General features: G+C 41.6%; 1 pseudogene; it reads left to right on the forward strand.

The window, feature by feature from the left end:
• Window positions 1-8,439: 8,439 nt before the first annotated feature.
• Window positions 8,440-13,299, forward strand: LOC150019382 (histone acetyltransferase KAT7-like; annotated as a pseudogene).
• Window positions 13,300-15,096: the final 1,797 nt, after the last annotated feature.

A 15,096-nucleotide genomic window follows, 5' to 3' on the forward strand; every position in this document is an offset into this window, starting at 1 on the left:
GGTTTTCATTTCATATTCTCTGCTTCTCTTGGCTAAGACGTCTATATACATCTCTTTGAATAGCATGGCTGGTACAAGCAAATCTATGCAGGAGACAAATAAAAGCTGTTGAAATGCAGGGGTAGAGAATGGACAACAGAAATTTAAGCAGGAAAATGATATTACAAATATTAATTTTGAATAATTTTGTGTCAGCATTTTGGAGCATGGTCAATTGTAAATGGGGATTGGAAAGGCAATGGAAGGAGTGCAGTCACCTGGGAGAAGCCATGACAGTCAGAGGTAAGTGAGGTGATGGAACCTCGGGTAGAAGGGATGACTGAGGATAGGAGAGACCAAACCCAGGCAGCAGCAGAGCAGTAGGGAGGAGGCAGCAATTGAATATTGCAGACACAAAGGAAAGAAATGGCAAATGTAGTATTGAAGTCTGAAGATGATTCAGAGGGGTGAGGGAAATTGTGAGGGCATGTTTGTTTAAAGATAAAGAGATACATAAAAACAAAATATTTAGTTTCACAGGCCAATGTTTGTGATGTATCTGTTAGTATATATTTCACTTAAAGTCAGTAATTTTTATTCTAATCCCTCCTTTTTTATTCATCCTACTTCTGACATTCAGGAACACTATCTGTTGGAAAACTTCATCCATCACTTGGATAAAAGTTTATATTATTAATTTTTATGATGCAAGTTTCCCTCCAGTCATAAATAAATAGTTTACTTTAGACCTAATGATAGGCCACCTTAGATTACATAAAAGAAACAAAAAGGAACAAGAGAAATTGAATTGGGAAGGGAAAGCAAAATTATTCATCCTCAGAAAATCTACTTCTTAGAAGAAGATAAAAAAGGGTTGAAGAAAATTGGAATCAATTGCTGTAACGACAATTTTAATTTCTAGGCAAATGTGAATTTTGAATTACAAACTTTTCCATTAAATAATCTATCTGTGAATGAATGCTGGAGAGTATTAATAAAATTATGGCATGAATTAAATGTGAGGATTAAAGTGGAGATTTTTCTTATAATTAAGTCAATTTACTACGAACTATCAATTTCAACAAGGACAAAAATATTAATATATACAAAAGAACATATAAAATTTACAAATTTTGTCAGAACTTGTATTATAGCTAACATCTTTCAATAATAGCAGAGTGTGATAATATAAACTCAGTAAAAACAAATGAAAAACCAAAAAAGCACAATCAAAGGCATCAAACACAAATAAAAAAATGCAATACTCATTTACTCAAAACTGTATGTAGAAATCTTATATCCCTTTTCATCAGCAAATGGTTAAAAACCCTCCTAAACAAGGAGAACTAGATGATTGTCTCTGCCTTTCATGACAGTTGTCCAAATGCTGTTTTATTGATTATGATTCCATCATAATTTCCTGGAATAAACAGATCACTGGGTACTATTAAAGATCTATTTAATCAGAATATGGAGCTTAAGGCTAGGAATCTGCATGATTAATAAGTGTTTTTGACAATTATTATGTTCCCTTATGTTTGAGAACCCTTGTTCCATTAAGTCCACAATATCTAGCATGGGCAATGATTAACACACATGAATAGGCCATAAAATAGTGAATAAAATCATTGTACAGGGAATAAATCTTTTTTTATTACATTTGTAGCTTAGCCCAGGAATAAAATCATAGTAGAGGCTTAATGTTTGTGAGTAATTAATTAGATAGTTTATGTATTAGAATACTGCATTTCCATGGTGACCTAAGTATTTGCAATTTTAAAGCAATATATTTAATTATTTTTGATTATAAAAAATAACCACTGGTTACTTTATATTTTTACAATGTGCCATGACTAAGTTTGGTTTTCATGACTTTAAAATGATAACAAATAAAACATTATAAGGTCTTTTGGGAGAAAAAAAATACATACAGATCCTTAAATACACCTAAGATTGACTTAAGAAAATAAAGAAGATTTGTAATATACTCATAATTTTTTCTGTGCTCACTGACATTATCTTTAATCTCACAAAATGTTCTAACCTCTAGAAAAGGCAAGGCAATATATGTAATAAATAATCCATTAATCATTTAATTGAAACTTCTAAACTCCAACTAAGGCTGATTCTACTCTGACAAAATGAAATAAAAATTGTTCCAATTTGTTAAAGCCTTATGCCTGTCAGAAATACATTCATTTGAAAACAAAGTCTTAATCATATGGCTTATTTTTTTCTCATATAACAAATCTCTAGGTGAGAGTTGGTATTTGGTCAACTTCTCTACAGTGTCATCCAGAATCCATTTCTTTTCTATATGTCTGTTCTACCACCCTAACACCTTTTACTGACGTTAGAAATTCACATTTGCTGCTGCAATTACTGGCTTTATGCCAATATTCAAGGCAGAAAGAAGGGAGAAAAGGGTGGTATTAGTTATTGCTAAATAATTTTTAATGTCAGGAAATAAAATCTTTCCCAGAAATTCTACTAAGCCATCCCACCCATCTTTTTCCCACATTACTTATTGTACCTTTAAAATATCACAAATAAGTTTGAGGAATCATCTGGTATCTTGCTGTCTTTGTAACTGGACAACTTAGATCTTATTTATCAGGCTTTTTCAGAAATATAAATACTACCCCCAAATTTTCTGATATCCTTGTTTTTAACTGTTGTGGCTTGCTAAATAAAAGCAGCTGAACTTGATACAAGTCCAATGTCATTTCCTTTAAGAATTAACTCATTTTTATGAGTTTGAGATACTGAACAGGCACTGCATGACCTCATCCAAACCCTGTATTTCTGATTCTACAAAAGAGCCATTCTCTTGAACAATGACCTTGATGGGGAAGTAAGTACACACAGACCTCATCTTGTAACAGAAGCCCAGTATAACATCCTTGATCATGTTCTGTGCATGACAGCATGATAGTGCCAGTTCATTTCTATTTTCCACCACATGTCAAACCCAGCACCTCCTTTTCTTTCCAAGGAGACTGAGTTCTACACTGATGTGACTGAAGTCCCTCCACAAGTTGCCTCTGGGGCCTTCACAATGACTGTGTGTTCCTTCAGAGTGATTTTCAAACTTTTTCATCCCATGGCACACATAAATTAATTACTAAAATTCTGTGGCACATCAAAAATATGTATTTTGTGCCTGTTTGACAAAAACAATAGGTATAACTTTGATTCATTCACACCAGATGGCTATTGTTGTGTTGGCTGTTGTCATTTTTTATTTGACAATCTAAGGGAAAGAGGTCAGTGCCCCTGACTAAATAGTCAGGTATTGCATGTTTTAAAAATTCTTGTGGCACACCAGTTGGAAATCACTGCTTCAGAGTTATGTTGGCATTTTCTGGGAAGTCGGCAGTCTGATTGCTGAGAATGTTCTTCATTTTTGCAGTAGGTGCGGCCTAGATTTCCCTTTTTGACTCATGGCTCATTGGCCAGAACTCTGTCAGATGCTAGTCTATTACTGTGGTTCTGAGAAAATGCAAATCTAACTTTTGCATCCTATGGTAGGTAGCAATTTAAGTGTAGCATCCAGTCCTAGGGGCACTAGGAATGAGAGGAGGTTGTGGCAGACACTTCTCTTTGGCTAACTCAAAAGTCATTTCCCAACTCTCCTTTCCATTGCTTCCTGTTTGGAATCCAAAATCTAGAAACATATTTCCTCAGATTCACATTATTTCTATAGATATATAATATACATACTCTCCATTAAAACTTTCCCAGTTTTTTATGGGGAGGGATAAGATATTAATAGAAGATAAAATGGTTTCTTAAGAATTTCTTTTAAAGAACAAAATACATGGTATAGAGAGAATACTAACCTGGCTTAGAAATGGCTAATAGGACCCTTAAAGGTAAACCTGCCTTAGTGGGAGGAGGATGGTGATTAGAATTGTGGAGGCCATTCTGTTGTAAAACTGTTAAGTTTACAATTTTATTTCTGTCCAGCACTGGTTTCATCTTTCAGTTAAGTCATATTCAGGGTATAGTTTACAGAGCACTCTTTCTTTCCTTTGGTATTTAAGTGATTGAATTAATCTCTTTGAAGGAGATCTCAGTTGGAGTCATATAAAATTGAAAAACTCATTAAGAGAAAATTAATAAAAGAAAACACTTGAAGGTGAGTAAAGCAGATATTACAGTCTTAGCCCCTGAATATGACCCAATAGGCAGAATAAGCTCTGGCAGAGCAGGGAATATGAGCCAAAGGTTCAGCTTCTTTCATTAAAAAACAGGATTATGCAACAGCATAAAATTTGCAAGGCTATTGTTTTAAGAAAGAATTAAGCAAAATTTTTTTATCTACCAGGAATCCAGCCTTGATGACTCAGCTCATAGATGTCTCCTGAAATGTGGAAGAAATGTCCTTGTTTGTCATGAAAGCTTAGCCAAAGATTGGAGTCTAAAAGAGGAAGAGGAGGAAGGACTCTTGGAGGAAAGTAAAACAATAGGGTTTTTGCATCCTGATTTCCCTTCTCTGAATTTTTGATTACCAAGGGGATGATGCAAGTCATAGGGACCTTAAATAAAAAAGTGGTAGGGTAAGAGCAGGGACTTTTACTTTCTTTTCCATTTGTATAGGGTGACAATTCAATTTATTGTTTAGAGTGCAAAATATTTTAGAGTGGAAGAAGTCGCAGAGACAATTGGCAAAGATCAGGGTTTTCTGGAACCTACTCTGTACTAGGAGGGTGTGTGTGACCAATCACTTTGGCGGACATGGTGAGCCTGATGGAGGGAGTGTCCAGATGGCCTTTCTATCAGTTCTGTGCCCTGAGAAGGTGTTATCAAGAAGCTGTTAAGAGGAAGCTCCTGGTGGGGTTAGGTGATTCCATAGCTGAGTCAGGTGGAATACTTCAGGCTGGGAGACAGGATGAGGTAAACGATAATCACTCAAGGGCCTGTGGGTTATTAAGACAGCATAGGTCAAAGGGCCAACCATAAGATTTCCAGGGGTAGCTTGGATTATCAGAGTGGGAGCCACCTTTGATATCCCAGACCTTTCCCTGTTGTTTGGTTTTTTTAATCTCAATTATTTACTGACATTTAATACTAGTTAAAATCTCTGGTCATGTTAGTCTGATTTGACAACCTCATCCTGTGTTACCTCAGTTACAGAGAGGGGATCTTCAAAAATTATTAATTGTAAGAAGGGACCAAATTTACCACAGGTTCATGGAGTGTTGTTTATAAATCCAAGGGAACAAGCATTTTCTGAATAACATTATTTTGGGTAAATTGGGCTTTAACTATTTTGAGTGGAGTCTAAAGACAAATGGCATGTCACTAAGAGGCAATAAAACAATTTTAGCAAAAAACAACAAAAAAACATACATGTTATTCCTTCAAATTTGATAGTTGGGGACTATTAGCTCATTCAAGAAATTCTGCTGCTATTTGAATCTTCTGAAATTCCTTTTCTAAGAACTGTTGTGAGAAATGTATTTTTAAAAAAGTATAGAATGTGGCATATCTTTACTCTTTGGGAGTGTACTTCATTTTTGGAAAATCTTAGAAGCTACTTAGAAATAAGCGCTGTGAATGAGGTAGATATTTGAAGATTAAAAAATGTGAATATATAGTAATGTGACTTCTTTTATTGAATGGTTTATAGACTAAATGTTGAGATAATTCCCAAAGTGAAGTACAAGACTATCTGATCAAAATAACTTCATTGGAATAAGTTATACTTTCCCAAGATGGTTGCTTTGAAGGATAATACTCATTTAGCTGTTTTTTCCTGTTTACTTACCTTGATCATCCTATTTAAGATACCTACTTTGATCATTATATTTAAAATAGGTATTTTTAATCAAGATTGTTGTTCAGTGGATGTTTTCCTCATGCCAGTGTTAACAACAGCTATTAATGGAAAACTGTCTTAATATTATATGGTTTAGTTTTCTCATAATAACAGTGGGTATGGCTCAGAGTAAAAGAGTACAATTTTCCCACTATGGACCTGTATGGATAAATGATTGTTTTTTTTTTATTAGTAACCTAATGAAAATCTATTGCCTTATACTTATCCACACAAAAAGCCAAAACCTTTTATAAATAGCTATGATTATAAAAATAATAATCTTCAAAGTTTCTACTTTGTAATGCAAGAAGTTTGCTCATTATACTCTCATTTGTTATTTTTAAACATTGTGATTTAGTTTCTGTTGAAGTGATATGCCTTCTTTTTTAATCAGAAAGGGTAATATTTAAGAGTAATTTACATAAATGTTGAGGCAAGATAAATAGTCCTAAAAAGTGAAAAGTATTTGTTCTGCTTCATGCTGTGCATGAGATGATATTTTTATGAGCTCATTAAAACTTTTTTTTTCAATTACAGTTTACATGCAATATTATTATGTATTAGTTTCAGGAGTAGAGCATGGTGGTTAGACAATTATATACTTTACAAAATGTTCCCCCTGATAATTCCAGTACCAACTGGAACCATACATAGTTATTACCATATTATTGACTATATTTTTTATGTTGTACTGTACATAACTACCAATCTCTACTTCTCAATCCATTCACCTTTTTCACTCAGGGCTCTCAACCCTTTTCCTTCCCCTGGCAACCATCATGAGTTCACTTTTTAAAATTGAATTTATTGGGGCGACATTGGTTCACAAAACCAAACAGGTTTCAGGTGTCGTCGGCAGCCATCCGTCTCGAGAGACGATGCTGTAGCTTCTTAAGAGTCTATCTGCACCGCCGAGAATGGCTGTGCAGTCCGACTCGGGAGTGACACGGTATCTGTCTCCTCCCGTGTTGAATCGACATCTTGCGATGACGCTGGAGTGTCCTCTCCAGTGAAGCTGAAGCTACAGAGCCTGGGCAGGGTGATATGGAGGGTCTGCTGTTGCCCATGCAGCAGACCCCCCCTCTCTTCGCAGCTGAAGGGTCCAAGGGAAAGACGGAGTCAATACAGCTTGGCTTCAGGTGCGCCGCAGGAGTTGCCGGTGTTGACTACAATGTCAAACCGCCTTAGGGACTCCAGCTCCGGATTTTCTGTCGGGGTTTACTCCCTTAGCCTTTCCCCTGAAGAGGTATGCCGCAAGGCAGCGGAGGTTTTTTGGAGTCAGAGTTTTCCTTCTCTGAGGTTTCAGGTGTACAACTCAATAAAACATTACCTGCACATAGAACTGTGCACCCATCGCCCCAAGCAAAGTCTCTTTCTGTAGTCCCCATTCTCCCCCTCCTTTGCCCACCTCCACCAAGCCCCACCCCCTTTCCCTGTATCTATGTATTATAATATATATTTTTTCTTAATTCCTTCACCATCTTTTATCCAGCCCCTCAATCTCCCTCTACTCTGACAGCTGTCAGTCTGTTCCATGTATCCATGCCTCTCTTTCTATTTTGTCAGTTTATTTTGTTCATTAGATTCTACATGTAAGTAAGACCATATGGTATTTGTCTTTCTCTGACTGGCCTATTTCACTTAGCATAATGTTCTCCAGGTGCATCGATGCTGTTGCAAAAAGTGAGGTTTGCTATTTCTTTTATGGTCTTTAGTATTCCATTGTATAGATATACTGCAGCTTTTTCATCCTCTTATCTACTGATGGGCACTTGGGCTGTTTCTAGATCTTGGCTATTGTAAATAAAGATGCAATGAACATAGGGGTGCATATATTTTTTCAAACCAGTGTTTTGGGTTCCTTTGGATATGTTCCCAAAAGTGGGATTGCTGGGTCAAAAGGCAGGTCCATTTTTAATTTTCAGAGGTATTTCCATACTGCTTTCCACAGTGGCTACACCAGTCTGCATTCCCACTAACAGTGCACAAGTGTTCCCTTTTCTCCACATCTCTGGCAACATTGATTGATAACAGCTATTCTGACAGGTGGGAGGTGATATCTCACTGTGATTTTAATTTGTATATGAGATAATTATGTGTGTGTGTGTATACATGGATATTACACAAACATTATATTTTAAATCAAATGTTATAAGATAAAATTAAAGATATTGATGTGTGCATCAGTGGGGTCCTCTGAGGAGAAATACTGAGACAGATTTAGCAGTCCTAGAAATTTAATGGGGGAGAATGCTTGCAAGGAATAAAAGGAGCAGAAACAGATTTGACACCTGCGATAGAAAAGAGGGTGGAGAAGGATTGGACAGGGTAGCCTCAGACTATGATGCAGATGTGAGAAAACATTGGTCAAACCAACAGTGAACTCTAAATCAAAGACACCTGACAGAGGAGTATAGTGTCAGGCAGAAACCACCAGGTCCAGGTGCCCAATCCACACGCAATCATTGATTGTCGGCTGTCAGGCAAGAGTGACCTCTGGTCAAAAGGTGGATGCTGGGTCATATGGTAACTATGTCCTTAGCTTTTTGAGAAGCTTCCATACTGTTTTCCATAGTGGCTGTACCAGTTTAAATTCTGACTAGAGTTCCTGTGAAAGGATGCTTGTAGTGATTGCCATGGGACACAGGCAGACCTATGGGAATACTCGGGAATCTCTTTTGGAAAACCTGACTAGCGAGTATGACTTGGATCTTTTCTGAAGAGCAGAAGTCCGGGCTTTAGAGGATTTGGAGAAGTTAAGGCTGCAAGGCCAAATCACAGAGGGGAGCAACATGATTAAAACAATTGCTTTTGGTTGCTATGAGCCTGATACTTGGTATCATTCTCTGTATCCTGAAGAATATGCATGACTGGAATGTCTCTATATGTGTGAATTCTGTTTAAAATACATGAAGAGCCAAATGATACTTTACCAACACATAGTTAAGTGTGTGTGGAAACACCCACCCGGTGATGAGATCTACCGCAAAGGTTCAATATCCGTGTTTGAAGTGGAGGGCAAGAAAAACAAGATCTACTGGGCCATCTCTACTCCTGTAAAGGAGGAAAGAGGAAGGACATCTCTAAAATCAGAGAAGGAAAACTCTGACTCCAAAAAACCTCCGCTGCCTTGCGGCATACCTCTTCAGGGGAAAGGCTAAGGGAGTAAACCCCGACAGAAAATCCGGAGCCGGAGTCCCTAAGGCGGTTTGACGTTGTAGTCAACACCGGCAACTCCTGCGGCGCACCTGAAGCCAAGCTGTATTGACTTTGTCTTTCCCTTGGACCCTTCAGCTGCGAAGAGAGGGGGGGTCTGCTGCATGGGCAACAGCAGACCCTCCATATCACCCTGCCCAGGCTCTGTAGCTTCAGTTTCACTGGAGAGGACACTCCAGCGTCATCGCAAGATGTTGACTCAACACGGGAGGAGACAGATACCGGTTATAAGCTCATCCGATTGGCGAAGGAAACGAGCGCCAGGGGTCTCCTCTGACGGTGGGAGAGGTCATCGCACCTCACTGGACAGCTACCGCCCGCCTCAAGCTGGGCAGCCCCAGCCAATTAGGTGCCATCTCACCATGGCTCGCCTGCCCCACTAGGTGCGTGGGGATCAGAGAGGCGCCTCTCGAAAAGTGGGCCACAAAACACCCGCACCAGTTAATTCCAAGCAAACAACAAGAAAGAAGCCTCCGGCTCTTCGCCTCGCTAGCTGGAACATCAGGACCATGTGCCCCGGACTTACTGCAGATCTTCCGTGGATCAAGGGTGCCAGGAAAACCGCTGTCATCGATAGGGAACTGGCACGACTAAACATCGACATTGCGGCTCTACAGGAGACCCGGTTGGCCGACAACGGAACTATCAGAGAAACCAACTACACCTTCTACTGGCAAGGGAAGTCTCCGGACCAACCAAGACAGCACGGTGTTGGGTTTGCTGTGAAGAACACGCTTGTTAACTCCATAGAGCCACCCACAGGAGGCACAGAGAGATTACTTACCCTCCGATTGTCAACAACTTTCGGCCCAGTCAGCATTCTTAGCGCGTACGCCCCAACCCTCTGCGCCACCATCGAAGAGAAAGAACAGTTCTACCATGCACTGGACGAAGCGTTATCCAAGATCCCCAGAAGTAACGCTCTCTATCTCCTTGGAGACTTCAACGCAAGAGGAGGAGCCGACCACATGGCCTGGCCCACCTGCCTTGGAAACTTTGGGAGAGGAAAGATCAATGAGAATGGTCAGCGACTGCTTGAGCTTTCGTTTCACCACGGCCTGTGCGTGACAAACACATTCTTCAAGTGCAAAGAGATCCACCAGGTGTCATGGAGGCACCCCCGCTTCCGCCATTGGCACCAGCTTGACCTCGTCATCACCAGAAGAACGGATATTGGCAGCACCCTCCTCACCCGCAGCTACCACAGTGCAGACTGCGACACGGACCATGCCCTCGTGGTAAGCAAGGTGCGCATAATGCCGAAGAGGTTGCACCACTCCAAGATGAAGGGTCGCCCACGCATCAACACCAGTTGTGCCAGCAACCCAGTTAAGACCCAGCAATTCATCAACAAGATGGAAGATGCACTCGGCGAGGGAGTGGCGGCAGATGACATTATCGAATCCAATTGGCCACGTCTCCGCGACGCCATATACAACTCCGCCATTATTGCTTACGGGAAGAAAGAGCGGAAGAACGCTGACTGGTACAAGGCTCACTGGGAAGAAATGGAACCCGTGATCGAGGCTAAGAGGAAGGCCCTACTGGCTTACAAGGCCACGCCCACTCCCAGTACACTTCAAGCTCTACGGGCTGCCAGGAACAAAGTCCAGAAGACCGCCCGCCACTGTGCCAACACCTATTGGCTAAACCTGTGCAGAAGCATTCAGGAAGCCGCCGATATAGGCAACGCACGAGGAATGTATGAGGGTATCAAGAAGGCAACAGGCCCAATCCCCTCCAAGATCGCCCCCCTTAAGTCCAAGACAGGTGAGGTCATCACTGACCAGGAACAGCAAATGCGGCGGTGGACCGAGCACTACCTCGAGCTGTACGCAACGAAGAACACCATAACAGACACTGCTCTTAACGCCATCCCAGACCTACCAGTCATGGAGGAGCTAGACACCCCACCTACTGCGGCAGAGCTCGGCAAAGCCATCGACCGCCTCGCTTGCGGGAAAGCACCAGGAAGCGACGGAATCCCTCCAGAAATCCTAAAGAGCGGGAAACCAGTCCTGCTACAGCCGCTCCACCATCTACTCTGTCTCTGCTGGAAGGAGGGTTACATCCCCCAGGATATGAGAGACGCCAACATTATCACCATGTACAAGAACAAAGGAGACCGCAGCGACTGCCACAACTACCGGGGCATCTCTCTCCTCAGCGTCATCGGCAAAGTATTCGCCCGGGTCGCTCTTGCCCGCCTGCAGACCCTTGCTTCCCGCGTCTACCCAGAGTCCCAGTGTGGCTTCTGAGCTGGCCGTTCAACAGTGGACATGATCTTCTCCCTACGCCAGCTGCAGGAGAAGTGTCACGAGCAGCATAAACCACTCTACCTCGCCTTTATCGACCTTACGAAGGCGTTTGATCTGGTCAGTCGAAGCGGTCTCTTCAGCTTGCTACGGAAGATTGGCTGTCCACCACATCTGCTTGCTGTGGTCATGTCCTTTCACGACAACATGCACAGCACAGTGTCCTACAACGGCGCAACCTCTGAGACCTTCCCAGTCAGCAGCGGAGTAAAGCAGGGCTGCGTCCTCGCGCCTACGCTGTTTGGAATCTTCTTCTCCATGCTCCTCCAATACGCCTTTAAGGACTGCAGCGAGGGTTTCTTCATTCACACCAGATCCGATGGCAAGCTCTACAACCTGGCCCGTCTACGAGCCAAGACCAAAGTCAAAGAGGTGCTCATCTGTGAGATGCTCTTCGCCGACGACGCAGCTTTGACATCACACTCCGAAGAGGGACTCCAGCAGCTAGTCACTTGCCTTTCCCATGCATGCAAGGGGTTTGGACTAGCCATCAGCCTGACGAAGACGAATGTTATGGCTCAAGGCATGGGGACTCCCCCATGCATCACCATCGACGGGTACACCCTGGAGGTTGTCAACGACTTCACTTACCTCGGGTCCACCATCTCGAGCTCTCTGTCAGTCGACTTGGAGGTCAACCGGAGAATCGCCAGGGCAGCCACAGTTATGGCCAGACTGAACCGGCGAGCGTGGAACAATTCCAGCCTCACTGAGAAAACCAGACTGCGCATCTACCAAGCCTGCGTACTCAGCACTCTCCTCTATGGCAGCGAGACGTGGACCACCTACGCAAGGCACGAAAGGAAACTCAACAGCTTCCACATGAGGTGCCTGCGACGCGTCCTGCATGTCGCCTGGCAGGATAAGGTCCCCAACACCGAGGTGCTGAAGCGAGCCAATATGAGCAGTTTGCATGCAGTTCTTAGCGAGAGACGCCTCAGGTGGCTCGGCCATGTCAAAAGAATGGATGCAGGCCGTATCCCCAAAGACCTCCTCTACGGCGAGCTAGCAGAAGGCAAGAGGATGACAGGGCGCCCAAAACTGCGGTTCAAAGACACCTGCAAAAAGGACATGACACAATGCTCCATCAATCTCAACACATGGGAAGTTCAAGCAGACGACCGCCTAGCCTGGAGGCTCGCGGTCAGGCAAGGTACATCACGTGCAGAGGCTGCGCGCAACAAGGAGGCGGTCCAGAAAAGATCGAGGCGGAAGCAGCGTCAACAGCAGCAACAACGGCCATCTGCCTTCACCTGTAACAAGTGTGGCAGGGATTGTCACTCCCGAGTCGGACTGCACAGCCATTCTCGGCGGTGCAGATAGACTCTCAAGAAGCTACGCCATCGTCTCTCGAGACGGACGGCTGCCGACGACGACGACTGCCAAAACCTGTGCCTGCTGTCCAAGCTTTTTCTGGACCACAAGACATTATATTATGATGTGAAGCCCTTTCTGTTCTATGTTATGACAGAAGCAGACAATGCTGGCTGTCACCTGACTGGCTATTTTTCCTAGGAGAAGAATTCATTCCTCAAATATAATGTGTCCTGTATCCTTATCATGCCTCAGTACATGAGACAGGGCTATGGTAAGATGCTCATTGATTTTAGTTATTTACTTTTCCAAAGTGGAAGAAAAAGTTGGCTCCCTGGAACGGCCACTCTGAAACCTGGGGCTCATAAGCTACCGCAGTTACTGGAAAGAAGTGCTTCTTCGTTACCTGCATAATTTCCAAGGCAGAAGATTTCTATCAAAGCAATTAGCCAGGAGACAGCTGTGAATCCTGTGGACATTGCCAGCACTCTGCAAGCCCTTCAGATGTTCAAATATTGGAAAGGAAAACACTTAGTTTTAAAGAGACAGGACCTGATTGATGAGTGGAAAGCCAAAGAGGCCAGGAGATCCAACTCCAACAAAACCATGGATCCCAGCTGTTTGAAATGGACCCCTCCCAAGGGCACTTAAAGTGACCTGTAACTGAGCTAGTGAACCCCATCAGTAGGAATCCATACCCTAGGGATCTGTATGTCATTTCTGTTGCTCTTGTGATTGGCAAGTACAGTATCCTTTGGGAAGGCCACCCCCTCAGGACTATCCTGGCTCCGACCTTCATGTACACTGCAGACGCTGGTTCTGAGGAACTTGTTTAGACCTCAGTGAGGTTGCCCGGATGGGATCTATATTAGACTTGAGTGCAGGTCCCTTTTAGCACTGACCCAGGTGTTCTGTTTGGTACTGTACCTGTCCAGTCACCAGTTCTCTCCTCATGTTCTCTTGCCCCATGAGGTTGTGTTGTGTCTTCTAAACTTTGTAATAGTTCTTCTTGCCACCTGGTCACCAGACCTCCAAATATATATAGTTGCCACTGCTGGGACCTTTAAAAAATAATAAAATAGATAAATAAGTAAATAAATAAATTCTGACTAGCAGTGAATGAGGATTCCTTTCTCTCCACAACCTCTCCAACACTTATTATTTGTCTACATAATAGCCTTTGTAACAGGTATGAAGTGGTGTCTCATTGTAATTTTGATTTGTACTTTCCTTAATAGCTGGTGAAGTTGAGTATCTACTCAAAATTTTTGAAAACATTTACTTGCAAAGATATATGTACCTCTATATTCATTGCAGTATTATTCATGGTGGCCAACCCATGGAAACACCTAAAGTGTTCCTCAATAGATGATTGGATAAAGAGGATGTGGTATATATACAACCGAATATTACCCAACCATAAGAAAAAATGAAATACTGCCATCTGCAACGGCATGGGTGGACATTGAGAATATTATGTTAAGTGAAATGTTAGAAAAAGTAAGAAGTGTATGATTTGATTTATGTGTGAGATATAAAACTGAAAGCAACAAATGAAAAAACAGACAAACAAAAACTCATAGACACAGAAGGACAGGGGAATATGGGGTACTGAAGGGTAGAGGGGGTTGAGTGTATGATGACAGAAGGAGATTTGACTTTGGGTGGTGAGTACACAATGCAATATACAGCTGGTGTGTCATAGAATTGTACATTGGAAAGCTATATATTTTTTATTAGTTTTGAGAGAGAGAGAGAGAGAGAGAAAGAGAGAGACAGACAGACAGACAGGAACATTGATTTGCTGTTCCACTTATTTATGTGTTCACTGGTTGATTCTTCTATGTGCCCTGACTGGGGATTGAATCCTGCAACTGTAGCATATTGGGACAATGATCTAACTGACTGACTTATCTACAACACACCCTAACCCTAACCCTAAAATATAAAAGGAATAAGTAGCCTTAGACAAAACATTGTTAGCAGTGTCATTACACCTTATTTTACTAATACTTAAGTTATTTTAATTTTAATTATTTTATGAAAGATTTAGTATATTAAAACCTGTAATACCAAAAATAGCATGAAGGATGGGTCAGTATAACAAAAAGGTATTGTATAGCTGATAGAGTATTATAGGTCAAGAAAACATTTTTAACTGATTTTCACACACTTCTGCTGAATTGTTTTGTGACTGTAAAGAATAAAAAAGGATTTGTAACACATTTCGATGTAAAACACAGAAATATATTGGATTTTCAGATTGTTTTTCCTTCAGAAAAAGTTTCATTATTTTTATCTGTACTTTCTTGTTCTCACCAAAAAGATGTTGATGTCATTTTACACAAAAAATTTAAAATGCATGGCCAGTGTACAATTAAATAGATATTTGGTCTAAAGTGTTTTATGAACCTATGATGTTCAGAACATCCTTTTTAATTAATCAAC

The sequence above is a fragment of the Furipterus horrens genome, unplaced genomic scaffold, assembly GCF_987537825.1.
Source record: "Furipterus horrens unplaced genomic scaffold, mFurHor1.1.pri manual_scaffold_2, whole genome shotgun sequence".
Classification (NCBI taxonomy): Eukaryota; Metazoa; Chordata; class Mammalia; order Chiroptera; family Furipteridae; genus Furipterus; species Furipterus horrens.